Genomic DNA, 16,207 nt, shown 5'->3' with positions numbered 1-16,207 from the left:
CCTATTAGCTCAGTGGGGAAAACAAAGTTACATCTGGAAATCTAAGACTGCTGATTGAGGCTGTAGAGTCAATGCATAACACTAGAAACCCATCCCATAAATGCCTGTAGCATTTTTAAACATTTATCTCTACCACTTTACTTGTGTAAAATTCTAACTCTTTGTTTGATTGTCTAAAACACACGTTTTATCCTTTTTAATTTGCACTTTATTATTATTTTTTCCTTCCAAACTTGTTTTCTCTACATTTGAGGATGTAAGTGAAAAAGATCGGGTGAAAGAGGAATGATGCTTGTTTCTTTTCACTGGACAAGAGGCAGTTCTTTTCTTACTCTTTTTCTTTTCTTTCCTGTCTTCATCTCCCCTTTTCAGTTTGCTAGTCAGAGATTTTGTGTTAAGAGGAGTTGGAATTCATGGGCTGGAACACATCTTTTCGTTATTTAATTATGTTGCCCAACATCACTTGATGGTAAACTAAAAAAAAAAAAAAATCTGTTACATACTCTATAAAGCTGAACACGTGAGAGCAAATGGGTAAAAATAAACTCATCAGTACTGCTAAAAACAATCAAAAGTTTCGTGCTCTGAAGTTGCTGTTTATTGACATTATTTTTATATCTAAAAAAAGGCACGAAGTTATTTAGGAAGTAAAACCACAATGCGTATAACCAGATTCCTGTCAACAAAAACACAGCTACCAGCTGGTATATGATTCATTTTTTACATCAGGATTTTTGGATTTGTTTTGACTTTTGCTCCAACTGTTCCAGGGTATATTTTGAGAAGTAAAACTCTGTCTACAAAAGTAAAGAGTAAATAATGAGTAAAGTGCTTGATACCAACTTGTTATTGCTCATGATAAATTCAGCTATTGCTTCTTATCATGCTAGAAGGAATGATTCCAGTTTTTTGATAAGCATATTCTTTTTCTCCCAATCGATACCGTTTTTCTCATTGTTTAGAATTTGTATTACCCAAGGTGAAAGCTGAAATTATAGGGCTCAAATCCATTTTTCCCCAAGGCTGTTAAGTTTTACGCTATTAAGAAAAACAGGAGCACTTAGTAAAGAAAAGGCACCTTTCCCTCATGCTTTTATTCAAGACATTATTTATGATGTTCACTTCTGGAAATGGTTGAGTGTCTTGTTTCAGACCAAACCTTTCATTGCAAATAACTAGACAAGCTGGACAAAATAAAATAAACAAGTGTGTGAAAATCCCAGGGAGACAGTAAACCCAGAGAACTGAGCCTGACAGTTGATCTGACTTTTTCTCCTTGAGACATCTTCCATTTAGAGAGCAGAAACTGAGAGATGCATTCAGGGTGGAGAATAGTGGCTGAGAAACTAATCAGCCTGACACAGTCCCAAGGAACTGGGGGGAAACAACTGAGGTTGAGTCCCGCAAAAATGAGGGGCTCAAGTAAATACCTAAACACTCCTATTTGGACCCCAGAAGGGTTACACCTTAGGGATAGGGGTGCCAGACTTAGCCTGCCCTCACGAAGAATGAAGCCCAGCTTCAAATCAGCTTAATCGCTGATTAAATGAAGGGACCCACCCACCTGTGAGAAGCAAAAGTAAATCCTCTCTTGAGCAAGATAAAACAGAACCTCAAATTAACTATAATTACACATACAGAATATTCAGTATTTATGTCAAAATAACCAAGCACACAAAAAGACAGATACAGACTGAAAATTAAGAGGAACAAACTGTCACTGAAAGAGATTTTCATACATAATGGATCTATACTGAAAGTATTTCTCTGAGATAAAGACTTTAGCTATACCCTCATCTATATAATTTTTACTAGAGGCTCTGAGAAGTCTAATAAAGTATGATAAACAAATAAAATATATAACAATTTGAAAGGAAGAAATACAGCTGTCACTGTTCACATATGGCATGATTATGCACACAGAAAATCCAAGAGAATCTACAGAAATGAATTATTCAAATAAATGAGTAAATTGAGCAAAGCTCCTAGCTACAAGACAATGTAAAAAAAAAAAAAATCAACTGTATTTACCCTCAACAAACAATTAGAAAATGAAAATTTTAAAGTGATAAAATTTACAATAGCATCAAGAAATCAATAACATGGGAGTAAATCTAATAAAAGATGTACAGTACCTCTCTGCGGTGTCAAAGGATCTGAGAATTTACCCAATGTGCAAGCTAACAAGTTAACCTGTCACAATTTTATGGATGCTGGCAGAAGACACAAGACTATTGGGTCAGAGACAAACTGATGGCTTAATACTCACAGTAATACAGTAGCCTCAGAATGAGCATCTGGGCTGGTTTCTCAAGCCCCGATTTCCAAAGGGCAACACAAATAGTGCCAGATGGCACCTGCACATGCATAATTATAGGAGTAGAGCTCTGAGTTTAGGCAACCTAAATCTTCTATAATGGCTAGTAAGCTTTCCTGACTTTTTCAGTATCTTTATCATACTGAACAATAAATAAAGTTTTACTTATTGACAGAATATTATTAGCAGAAATTAAAGAATAACTAAGTCAATGGAAGGACATATCATGTTCATGATATTATCATTATAAGATTTCAATTCTCTCCAAATTAATCTATAGAGTCCATGCAATCCTGCTCAAAATTTCAGGGGCTGTTTTAAAATATTTTTTTAGGAAATTGATAAATTGATTCTAAAATTTACACACAAGGCAAAAGGACAAGAATATCCAAGTCCACACTGAAAACAAGAACAAAATTGAAGGACTTACACTATTTGATATCAAGACTTACTGTAAAATCTCTATAACTAAGACAGCATGGTATTGGTGCACGAAGAGACTAATAGATCAATATGGGATGCAATACAGAATCCACAAATAAACAAATAATTGATTTATGTAAACATGTTTCTGCAGAGCACTGTAGAAAGCATGATTTTTGGGGGAGGTTTTTTTTTTTTTTACATAATGCTGGACAACTGGGTATCCAAATGGAAAAAACTTAAATTGGACTTTTACCTCAAGTGATACATCAAAGTCAATTCTAGATAGATTGTAGATCTAAATGCAAAAACTAAAACATTGAAGCTTCTAGAAGATAACATAGGATAACATCTTCAAGACCTTGGGTAAACCACATGCCTTAAATGGGAAACATTAAAAAAAAATTGATGATTACATCAATATATTTCTTACATCAAAATTCAAACCTCTGTTTATCAAATGACTAATTTGAGAGTTAAAAGTCAAACCATAGAGTGGGAGAAGATATTTGCAATAATTATAACTGAAAAAAAAGACTCATATCCAGAATACACCAAGAATTTCTACAAATAAAATAGAAAAAAGACAGACAACCCATTAGAAAACTAGACTAAAGATCTGAATAGGCAATTCTTAAGAGCGGATACCTAGAACACCAAATACAGATACAGATGTGGCTCTCTGGTAGCAGGAGAAATGCAAACTAGACCATAATTCAGATCAGAATTGCTGAAGTGAAAAACACTGACAATGCCAAGAGTTGGTAAAGATGCTGCACAGCAGGGCCTTTCATTTGCTGCTGAGGGGAGTGTAAATGGGCACAGCCACTGTGGGAAACTGTTTGGTTTACACTATCTACTAAAGGTGAAGAAACATACACCATGACCCAGCAGTTCCTCCCCTTGGAATCTATGTAGAACAACACGACATTTGCACTAAAACACACGGACAAGAACGTTCACAGTAACAATGATAACAGTGAATACTGGAAACAACCTAAATGTCCAACAGTAAAATAATGGTAACTACCACAACAAAAACACAAACATCCTAAAAATAAAAACTATATATGAAAGAACAAAGAAAACCAACGACATGGTAAACAACCTAAAGAATAGCTGTATGAGTGAAAAATACATATATAACAAATTATAGATAGAACTAAGACCAAATATCATCATTTATAAAATGGAATGGACTTAATTAGCAAAATAAAACTTTGGATTGTATCACAATGCCAAAACCAAATCTATTCTGACATAAAAGCATAGAACTGATAGAAAGAAGAAAAGAAAGAGAGAAGGAAGGGAGGGAGGGTGGGGGGATGGAAGCAAGAAAGAGCAGTGATTCGTGAGGTTACAGTCAAGCTCTCAGATGGGACTGCAGTTATCTGAAGGCTGCTGGATCCTCTTCCAAGCTTACTCACGTGGTTTTTGGCAGGTTTCAGTTTCTTCTTCACAAGGCTATTTGAGTGTCCTCAAAACATGGTGGCTGACTTACCAGAGGGAGGGGGAGAGGAAGGCAGAAGCTGCCGTCTTTTACTACCTAATCTCAGATGTCCCATCAGTGGTCACAGATTGTCCCTGGTACAGTACTGGAGGGGACAATGCAAGGGCGTGAATGCCAGCAGGTGGAGATCTCTGGGGTCACTTTTGAGGGTACTACAGACCCTGAGTGAAGGCGAGAGGGAGAAAGGAAGAGTGGGAACATCCTAGACTGTTGTGTTGTCTAAAGAAGGTCTGGCAAGGCTGTTGGGGAGCCCTTGAACCAAAACTGGCCATCAGTGTATTCTGTACCTCCCAAGAATGGGACTGCCTTAATATCTCACCACTGGATGGGAACAGCCCACGGAAAGGGTGGACTTAGTGCAAATCCAGAGTGCAGCAACTGGGGCCCTTGGTCAAGTAAGTTCCCTTGAGTTGCAGGTCTGCTAAGCCCATTCTCACGGCTACCACCGCAACTATTTATTTTACACATATTAGGTGTCGAGCACTGTTTTATGTGGCTTTATAAATCCTTAAATGCACACTACCCATAATGATCTTAACCTGACCACTGTAACACTGGAGATATTTTTAACCTCTCTGAACTTCAGTTTCTTATTCTGTAAAATACAGATAATGTTGACTCACCTAGAAGTATGAAGAAGAATCACAAATGTGAAGTATACACTATTGCTCACAAAAAAAAAAAAAAAATGTAAAGATACACATATACATACACCTTAGTTCAACAAATAATAAAATGAGAGGCCAAATTTGGGGGGGAAATTCTAGCATTCCATGGAGAAAGATGTGGCGTGGTGATGTGGAGCACTGCCGAAGAAGAGGAAGCTGATGGAGGCTGGGAAGATCTGTGTCCTGGTAGGAGAAACTCCATGATATCTCTCAGAAACATCTGCTCCATAACACAATGTGTGTCACCATTAATAAATGCAAGACCAATTGTTTTGTAATGAAGAAAAAGCAGAGTCCTTGACAAACAGGGAATGTGAAAGGTGCTGATCGATCAGGAACAATCTGGTGACAAGAAAGGGGTGTGGAAACAAAAGCTCTCCCTTTTGATGCTTTACTTGGGGCTGAAGTGTGTCTGGAAATGCTTAGCGGTCACCAGAGGTTGAGGCTGATAACAAATAACTGGAGTACAGAGCTCCAGGCATGTTTCAGCCAACTCAGCCAGCAGTGGAAAGAAATGGCCCCTGATTCTTCTCTGCTTTGACCCACCTGAAGGCCGGGACACCGCATCACTGACAGCGGGGCATCGGGATTAAGTACGGGCTAAGGGCTTACTAGCTATGTGACCTTGGCAAGTTACTCAACCCCTGGCTCTCGGTTTCCTCATCTGAAAAATGGAGATAATGGATTCATCTATCCTGTGGGTTGTGAGAGATTAAATGAGTTAATATCTACTGTTTGAATGTCACCGAAAAGTATTCCCTGGCTTGTTCAGGCAGAATTTGGGTTCTCTCCCCTGATCTCAAACAACATTCCATTCATATGACATTAGAATGTGTGCCACTGTGATAAGGAATAAAATACAGGATGCTCAGTTTAATCTGAAATTCAGATAAATAAGGAATAATTTTTAGTATAAGTATGTCCCAAATATCATATGATACTGGGACATATCTAAAATATATATGGGACATGTACTAAAAATATACTAAAAATTATTCCTCATTTATCTGAAATTCAAATTTAACTGAAGTTGCTTTTACTTGTTTTTTTTTTCCCCCAAATCTGGCAGCCCTCATGTGTAAACTCCACTAGATGAGAGGAATGACCATGTCTTACTTAATCTTATATCCCCAGAACCCAGCAGTGTCCCCCTCCCATAAACTGGTGCTCAATATATCTTTGATAAGTGGTTGAGGAGAAAATAGATCCATGACAGGCAGTACCTCCCACCACTGGGCAACTTTAATTGTTTCACTGTTGTGAGAATGAAGGGATTTGATTGTCAGGCTAGCTATATTTCTTTTATTGACTCCAGTAACTTGGGTGGGTAGTTTTTGCTCTTTGACTAGCACCTGGGAATAACAAGGAGGAGTATACTTGCACCTAAATCCCAGACTGTAAAAATAAGCGTTTTCCTTTCAGCATGGTAATGACAAGGCCACCATGTTAGAAAGCAGAGCCAGACATTCATTCAACGTTTATTAATGGCTTTCTATGTACTATGTACTGGGCTAAGAACAGGAGACAGATGGATAAGCACCACCTCATGTCCTTCACTTGCACGTTTTACACCTAAACTTAAGAGACAGAAAAGAAAATAAACACAAGAAAAATGTTGACACTGAACTAAGGGAACTGAGGCCTCAAGATCTCACACATTTGTTCAAAGGAGCAACAATTTTTCAAAGCAGAGCACATTTCCCATGACATCTGCCAGCCTCAGGGATCTGCATCCTCCTTTCAAAACAGAGTGATACAGTTCAGGTCTGCAGGGCTCTCTTCCTGCTGAGCCCTTGAAAACTCAGCTACTTCAGCTGACAGACAAGGCGAACCCTGGGAATCTAGTGCTAAACCCATCTTCTGAAACTGGATTCCTCCCTGTTCCTATCAAGTCAGGAGCCCTTTGCTATCTTGTCCTGGTTCACAAATGCTTATCCTAGTTTAAAAAATGTTTTGACCTTGGATTTTAATGAGCATGCTAAGAAGGGTAGAACATGGCAAACTTACTGAAGAAGTAAGGGGAAGGAAAGGGTCCGTACAACCCCAAAAGCTTTTCTTTGCTCTGCTTTCAGAACTAATGAGCAGCACCTTGCATGGAGTCCCAGCTGCTCATATGGTAGTAGGACTTATAAAAAGTAATTGGATTTTCAACATGCCTTTAGCAGTCATGTAATTTCATGGGGCTGAATCGGGGAATTACAAGCATGAAAAATTAAACAGTCTATCAAATGAAGCTATATGTAAAGATGGTATGAGTCTCATATGTGAAATGGGTGAGTCTCAGAAATGAGCAGAAAGGATGTGACATATTCCTATTTAGAAACTGCTAATACTAAATGAAAGAGAATCATGCAGACATACAGAAGTTCAAATTTCCCAGGACATACGTTCTTCTTATCCCTATCATTGAAATATCTCCTTATTCATCTCCTCAGAAACTCTGAAGTTTTGCAGGGTTTAAATCTGGTTAAATTTCAAAAAAAAAAAAAATCAGTTATTAAGATTTTAATAGATACATAAAGGAGAACCAAGCAGGGGAATGTTTCTTTGTCTGATTAAGATACATAAATTTCAACCTGGAAAGGTTAAGAACAATTATTGTAAATTTTCATTTTAGAAATAAGGAAACTGAATCCCAAAAATGGGGCAGAACTTGTACAACCTGCCTCAATCACCTCTGTGATCACTCCAGAACCTACAACAGAACCTGGCACATACAAACAGAGTGTTCAATGAATAGTTGTTGAATAAATGCATAAATCTCATTGGTTGAAGGCACAAAGAGATGAATTCCTCAGTCCCTCTATATATCTGTTTTTGCTTCTTAGTGATAGTGATTTATTGCTTAAAGAAAGCAGGCTGACATCGAATGGTATTTTAAATGCATCCTGACTTCCAACTTTGAAATAGAAGCCCTTCTCAGGGCAAATTCATATCTCTGGAGCTTTAAACCTTCAGATAAGTGAGAGGTCAGAAATGTTTGTCCATGTGACTGTTTCTCTATCCAGAGAACAGGTGTCCATGTGATTGTCTATTTGTACACAATACAGGGGAAGGCATCAGTGGGCCTTAAGGCACACAGCTAGTTAGAAGCAGAGTCTGGACTAGTCATCAAGCCTCCTAATTCCCAGCCCTGGGCTGGATCAGCAATCCCAAGCTGCTTCCCTGCTTGTGGAAGACAGCACCTGCCTTCCACAAAGCCACTGCCCCCAAGTGAGAGGAAATGGCAGGCGGTATGAGCTGTGAAGTAACAAGCCCACCTGACATCTTCATCCTCATCCTCAACAGCATTACATTTCCATATTTATTCATTCGGTCAACAAACTTTGATGTGCCAGGCTGGGTGCGGTGGGCGGCACTGCTGAGGTATGTTCAGACCGTCGTGGGACCTGCCATTCTGCAACCACACCCTAATGTGGACAGAGGACTAAAGAGACACACACGCGTGTGCACACACACCTCCGGAAGCATCACACCATCAAATTTCTAAGTAAAACATATTGTTTGTGAAGCACAAAGAAGCAAGTGCATTTAGTAATCAGTGAAGGGAGAAGGAAAAGACATCAGATCAGAGAAGGAACGTTCTCTCTGTTCTACAGTTAGACAGTGTACAGCTAGAATGTGCACTTATATTTTGTCAGCAACCTAAAGTACTTGAACAAAAAAGGAGCACTCTAACTCTAATAAGCCTATTTTTACTCATAACATTAGAGTCTTTCTTGGACCATTCAGAAAATGCATCTCTCCTCAGTAGTTTATTCCTCTTCCTTAGGAACTGCCATTCAAACTGGTGCATCGCCTCTAAACTGCCATCCCCTGGAGGGTGTGAGATACAGCTTACTTCCTGTTCCCATCCCTCCTTTACCTATCACAGCAGTTCCCAAACATCTTAGTCTAGGGAACCCTTTCTACTCTCAAAAATTAGCCAGTACTCCAAAGAGCTTTTGTTTATACGGAGTATATCTACTGATATTAACCATATTAGAAGTTAAAACTGGTAAATTTTTAAAGTATGCATGATTAATTCATTTAAAAAATAATCAACCTACTACATGTTAATATAAAAGACATTTTTATGAAAGTAACTACATCTTTTCAAAACAAAAAAAGTTAGTGAGAAGAATGGTATTGTTTTGTATTTTTACAATCTCTTTAATGTTAGGATTCTCATATCTGCTCCTGTATTTAATCTGTTACAATATACTTTTTTGGCTGAAGTAGATTAATAAAATCCAGGCTTACAAAAATATGTTGTTGGAAAAGGTAGGAGTATTTTAATAGCCTTTAAAATATATGGATATTCTTTGTTGCTGCTACATTAAAACTCAAGAAGTGGTAGTGTGCCGATTTGAAACTGTTATATACCCCAAGAAAGACTATGTTCTTTAATGCAATCTTGTGGGGGCAGACTTATTACAGTGGAACCTTTTGATTAGGTGTTTCCATGGAGATGTGACACATGAAACTGAGGGCGGGGCCTTTGATTAGATTATTTCCATGGATATGTGACCCCACCCATTCAAGGTAGGCCTTAATTAGACCACTAGAGTCCTTAAGAGAGCTAAGAGTGCACACAGACCCAGATGTTTGGAGATGCTTGGAGATGCAGACAGAAAGATCTCTGGAGATGCTAAACTAAGAGATGAAGCCCAAAGTCTGCCACAGAGAAGCTAAGAGAGGACCCCCAGACACTTAGAGAGAAATGCCCTGGGAGGACAAACAAGGATGCACAGGAGCTGACAGACAAAAGCTAAGAGAGACAGAAGCCCAGAGACATTTTGGAGAAAGCCATTCTGAAACCAGAACCTGGGAGCAAAGAACCAGCAGACACCAGTGACGTGTCTTCCCAGCTGACAGGGGTATTCCAGATGCCATTGGCCTTTCTCCAGTCAAGGTATCCTTTTGTTAATGCCTTAGTATGAACACTTTTATGGCCTTAGTACTGAAATTTCTAACCTAACAAATCTCCTTTATAAAAGTCAATCCATTTCTGGTATTTTGCATAATGGCAGTTTTAGCAAACCAGAACAGGTAGTTTTAGTTGCAATGTGGAATCTGAAACCATGTGAACCAAATGCTATAGTCCATTACATTAAAATCTATTGGTCTGTCTTGTACTTCAAATGGATCTTTCAAAACTCATGGATGATTTGTAATACCATGAATTGTTCATTTGGAAAATATCGGTTCACAGAGTTATGTAGATCTTCTAGATATTGACTTATTTCATTTTTTTATTCATTTTTATTGAGATATATTCACATACCATGCAGTCATACAAAAAAAAGTGTACATTCAATTGTTTACAGTACCATTATATAGTTGTGCATTCATCACCAAAATTAATTTTTGACATTTTCATTACCATATAAAAAACAATAAGAATAAAAACCAAAGTGAAAAAGAACAACCAAAATAAAAAAGAACACTGGGTGCCTTCCTTTTCCTTTTTTTTCCTACTCCCCCCCCCCCCCTCATTTTTCTACTCCTCCATCCATAAACTAGACAAAGGGGAGTGTGGTCCATCTGGCTTTCCCAATCACATTGTCACCCCTCATATACTACATTTTTATATAATCTTCTACAAGATTCATGAGTTCTGGGTTATAGTTTGATAGTTTCAGGTATTTACTGCTAGCTATTCCAATTCATTAGAACCTACAAAGGGTCATCTATATTGTGTGTAAGAGTGCCCACCAGAGTGACCTCTCGGCTCCTTTTGGAATCTCTCTGCCACTGAAGCTTATTTCATTTCATTTCACATCCCCCTTTTGGTTAAGAAGATGTTCTCCATCCCACGATGCCAGGTCTAGATTCCTCCGTGGGAGTCGTATTCCACGTTCCCAGGGAGATTCATTCCCCTGGGTGTCTGATCCCACATAGGGGAGAGGGCAGTGATTTCACCTGCCAAGTTGGCTTAGCTAAAGAGAGAGTGCCACATCTGAGCAACAAAGAGGCATTCGGGAGCAGGCTCTTAGGCACAATTATAGGCAGGCCTAGTCTCTCGTTTGCAGCAACAGTCTTGCCAAGGGCAAGTCCCGTGGTAGAGGGCTCAGCCCATCAAACCACCAGTCCCCTGTCTGTGAGCACATCAGCAACCATTGAGGTGGGGAAGCCCAAAATCCCTGCATTCTCCACCAGCTCCTCAAGGGGGCTCTGCATATTTTTTTCTTTTTTCTTTTTATTAACTCTTTTTTTTTAATTAACAATATCAAAAAAAATTTTTTAAAGATATACAATAAAAAAACATTTCAAACAAACCATAACAAAGGAGTAAGAAAAAGACAACTAACCTAAAATAACTACTACTTTACCTCCAACATGTTCCTACTCTACCCCAAGAAAATAACCTTATATAGCAACATTTCTGTGAACTTGTTCCTACTATACCCATCAGAAATTAACAAACCATAGTCATTCCTGGGCATTCCCAGAATGTTAAATTTACCCACAATAGCTTATCTGTTCTTACTGGGTTATCTTTCTACCTTCAATAATTGCTCTCTATCGCTAGTTCCCCTACATTCTACATTATAAACCATTTATTTTAGGAGTCTGTTGTTTAATTTCCAGGTTTTTGTGAATTTTGTAAGTCTCTGATGGTTATTGACTTCTAATTGTATTCCATTGTGGTCAGAGAATGTGCTTTGAATAATTTTGATTTTTTTTTTTTTAATTTATTGAGGCTTGTTTTATGTCCCAGCATATGGTCTATTCTGGAGAAAGTTCCGTGATCACTAGAGAAGAATGTGTATCCTGGTGATTTGGAATGTAATGTTCTATATATGCCTGTTAAATCCAATTTATTTATCAGATTGTTTAGGTTTCCAATTTCCTTATTGGTCTTCTGTCTGGTTGATCTATCTATAGGAGAGAATGATGTGTTGAAGTCTCCCACAATTATTGTGGAAACATCCACTTCATCCTTTAGTTTTGCCGGTGTTTGTCTCATGTATTTCGTGGCAACATGATTGGGTGCATATACATTTATGATTGTTATTTCTTCTTGTTGAATTGCCCCTTTTATTAGTATGTAGTGGCCTTCTTTGTCTCTCATAACATCCTTGCATTCAAAGTCTATTTTATCTGAGATTAATATTGCTACTCCTGCTTTCTTTTGGCTGTAGCTTGCATGAAATATTTTTTCCATCCTTTCACTTTCAATTTCTTTGTGTCCCTGTGTCTCAGATGAGTCTGTTGCATGCAACATATTGATAGTTCATATTTTTTGATCCATTCTGCCAATCTATATCTTTTAATTGGGGAGTTTAATCCATTTTCATTCAACGTTATTACTGTGAAGGCATTTCTTGAATTAGCTATCCTATCCTTTGGTTTATGTTTGTCGAATATATTTTTTCCCTCTCTCTCTTATTGTCCTTTAATGAACCAATATTCAATCTCTTTAGTACTGAACCTTTCTCTATATCTCTCTCTCCTTTCTTTGTTTCTCTGTTGGTAGGGCTCCCTTTAGTATATGAAGAAGGGCAGGTTCTTTTATTAGCAAAATCTCTCAACATTTGTTTGTCTGTGAAAAATTTAAGCACTCCCTCAAATCTGAAGGAGAGCTTTGCTGGATAAAGTATCTTTGGTTGGAAATTTTTCTCTCTCAGAATTTTAAATATGCCATGCCACTGCCTTCTCGCCTCCATGGTGGCCGCTGAGTAGTCACTACTTAGTCTCATGTTGTTTCCTTTGTATGTGGTGAATTGCTTTTCTCTTGCTGCTTTCAGAACTTGCTCCTTCTCTTCAGTATTTGACAGTCTGATCAGAATATGTCTCGGAGTGGGTTTATTTGGATTTATTCTATTTGGAGTTCGCTGGGCATTTATGCTTTGTGTATTTATATTGTGTAGAAGGTTTGGGAAGTTTTCCCCAACAATTTCTATGAATACTCTTTCTAGACCTTTACCCTTCTCTTCTCCTTCTGGGACACCAATGAGTCTTATATTTGGATGTTTTATTTTATCTATCATATCCCTGAGGTCCATTTCGATTTTTTCAATTTTTTTCACCATTCTTTCTTTTATGCTTTCATTTTCTGTTCTGCGGTCCTTGAGGTCGCTGATTCATTGTTCAGCTTCCTCCAGTCTTGTACTATGAGTATCCAGAATTTTTTTAATTTGGTCAACAGTTTCTTTTATTTCCATAAGATTATCTGTTTTTTTTTTATTTACTCTTGCAATTTCTTCTTTATGCTCTTCTAGGGTCTTCTTCATGTCCTTTATATCCTGTGCCATGCTCTCGTTGCTTCTCTTTAGTTCTTTGATTAATTGCTCCAAGTACTGTGTCTCCTCTGATCTTTTGATTTGGGTGTTTGAGTTTGGGTTATCCATATGGTCTGGTTTTTTCCCATGCTTTAAAATTTTCTGTTGTTTTGGGCCTCCTGGCATTTGCTTTACTTGATAGGGTTCTTTTAGGATATGTAGGATTATTCAAAGACTAATCTCTGATTTGTCAGATCTACAGCTTGGTGGCGTACACTTTCTCTAACTAACCCGCAGATGGCGTCCATGAGTCACCTATTCCCCTCAAGTCAGTTCCCAACTTTGTCTTTGTGGTGTGTGGGAGTCTGATTCTTGTGGGGTCCAATTGGTGCATCAAGTTTGGGTGTGTTGTTGGTGCTGTCTGCCGTGAATGTGGGGCGTGTGTCTGAGTGGTTAGGGAGGGAGGGCAGCTTTAATAATGAAACCTCACAGGTGTTCCTGGAGATTTAAGGCTTTTGCAAGAGTCTAAACCTTCATTTCAGTCTCACCACAGAGTGTCTCTGCCACTGACCCACAAGTCCTAGGTATTGGCGTAGGCTCCCTGGGATTTCCAAGTGGGTCCCTCTTCCAAGCCATGCCCTTCTAGGGCCTGTGCTGAGGGAAGGTTGTGCTATGTCACGAGTGCACACCAGTCCCTCAAGGGAAGTTCTGGGCCGCCAGGCCGTGTAGGTGCATTCCCAGCCTACTGTAAGGATGGCTGTATGGGGTGTGTTAATTTCCCTCTTTTCACACTGTTCCATCTTCCCAGCTCCGGGACAATTAGCTGTGAGTGCGCAAAAGGCTATTGTCCACGCCTGATACTGTGGCATGTGTGCGTGTTGCTGGAAACACTTCCCATCACACTGGGTCCCTTGGCGCGGCTCTGGGCTGTGGCTCCGGCGCCGGGCAGGAGCATTCCCAGCCCGCCGGGAAGATGGCTGCAAGCGGCGTGGTTTTTTTCCTCTTTTGGCTAACCTCTGCCTTCCTCACTCCAAGACAATTAGCAGTGGGTGTGTGAAAGGCTATGTTCCATGCCAGATATTGAGGTGTTCGCACAGCCCATTCCTGCCGCGCTTCACCATGCAATTCTTGCTGCCATGTCTGTAGCCACTTTTGAGTTTTTAAAAGAGAACCAGTCCGCGTCCAAACACCAACCCTTGGTTTCCCCACACCACAGCGTGGCTGCAGGATATTCAGTGGCTTACTCACTCGTTTCAGAATGCAGACTCCGAGTTTCACCAAGTACACGGTCCCTGTGGATTTAGCAGACTTTGTCCAGCTGGTGCATCACTGGAACTGTTCTGGGTCACTTTCTGGCTTTCATCTAGTATTTTTCATGGAGGTGTTTTTTTGCCGTCTCTCCTAGCCGCCATCTTAGGTTCTCTCTGACTTATTTCATTTTACAATATCAAAAAATCACATTTGTTAATATCACCACTGATCTCATCAAAATTTAAGTATTGCAAAGCTATTCAAGTTTCCCAGACTTCTAACTTTCACTTAAGAGTGTGAATGTCATTATTGACAACAAACACTGCCACCCAATTCTCTTGAAATGACAGGCTCTTTATTTTGAGAAAAAATCTGCCAAATACCCAATTTTTTAATAACTATAGTTTGTCTATCAGTTCTTCACTGAAACAAAAATGGTGTTCTATGAAAAAAAAAGCTGCTACTTTGGCATATAAACCAACTGCACAAGTGCTTTTCTTGGAAGCAACAATCTCCTTCAGGGCAGCAGAAATGTCTTATGCGCACTTCCCATTTCATCATACAAAGTACTAAAAAGAAAAGTACTAAAGGGCAGAAATTTAATAAAATTAATAATGTTTACGGCTTCATCAAAGACCTTCTTAAGAAACTTTCTTCTTTTTTTTAATGCAAAGATTATGACAACAAAGAGTACAATTGGGTGCCGCCACTATGATTGGTACTAAGCTGCAGCAGTTTTACCTACAATATAAATGCAAATGTCCAAACAATGAAAAAGGCACATAACAACTTGGTATTATTATGAAAACAGTTCCAACCTCCTAGACCCACTGAAGGTGGTCCACAGATCACACTTTGAGAACCACTGATCTGCTGTGCCCGGGAGAGAGCAGAGGCTGAACACGTTGCAATCTGATTTCACAGTTATCTTCACTTTGTCTCTTGGGAGAGCCCCTCTCACACTGTTGGTGTTTTAAGAACAAACTTCCACTGACAAAGCAGGGCTAGATTTGTGTTCCAATAGACCAGCATTTGGTTTAAGTTTGCTAAAACTTCCTTTAGAAATTCTGCCATCAGAAGGAAAACCTAAGTACCACCACTACCAACATACACATATTTAATGCTTACTGGGTGCAGAGCATTGTGTTCAGCAATAGCCTGAGAAGAGTATAAAGCAGTCTCTGCCCTTGAGCTCTCTGCAGCTGAATTGGCAGAATATAACAGAGACAAAGGAGATATACTAATGCAAGGCAGCACTTCCTATCAAATGAGTGTAGACTGAAAATGCAGCAGCTCTGTAGGGAAAGGAGAAATCACTAAATTCCAGAACATTCACAAATTCATTCGACAAGTGTTTATTGAGGAGCCACTGTGTGCCAGACACTGTTCTAAATACAAGGGATACAATGATGAACAAGATAAAATCCTTGACCTCATGGAATTTACTTTCTAGGGCAGGGGACAGACAATAAACCCACAAATAAACAGGCCATGTAATGACAAGTATATGTACAGTGAAAATAACTAAAGCAAAGTAAGGAGATAGACTTTGATGTGGGTTCAGGGAGGGTGCTATTATATTAAGTTCCCCTGAGGAGGTACAAGAGACAAGACCTGAATAAACTGGAGTGAATGAACATCCATGAAAAAATATCCAAGGGTAGAGAAAATGGAATGTGTAAATGCCCTGAGACAGGATCAAGCATGGCTTGTTTGAAGAACTGAAAAGAAACTTGTATGGCTAGAGTAGACAGGGCATTGAAAATTTTGAATGGTTTAATCACATAATTTGAATCAGAGTTTAGGAAATCACTATGGAAGCTGCAGAGAC

The 16,207-nt window shown here is 39.0% G+C and overlaps 1 long non-coding RNA gene across 1 annotated transcript in view; it reads right to left on the bottom strand.

Moving 5' to 3' along the window:
- Nucleotides 1–209: 209 nt before the first annotated feature.
- Nucleotides 210–16,207, bottom strand: part of LOC119512232 — a 36,485-nt gene continuing 20,487 nt past the window's right edge. Inside the window, exon 3 of the long non-coding RNA XR_005212345.1 lies at nt 210–474. This is a non-coding gene — a long non-coding RNA (uncharacterized LOC119512232). The remainder of the gene's footprint in view (nt 475–16,207) is intronic.

Source organism: Choloepus didactylus, chromosome 17, assembly GCF_015220235.1.
Source record: "Choloepus didactylus isolate mChoDid1 chromosome 17, mChoDid1.pri, whole genome shotgun sequence".
NCBI classification, from domain to species: domain Eukaryota; kingdom Metazoa; phylum Chordata; class Mammalia; order Pilosa; family Megalonychidae; genus Choloepus; species Choloepus didactylus.
This window is presented reverse-complemented; position numbering and strand designations above follow the sequence as displayed.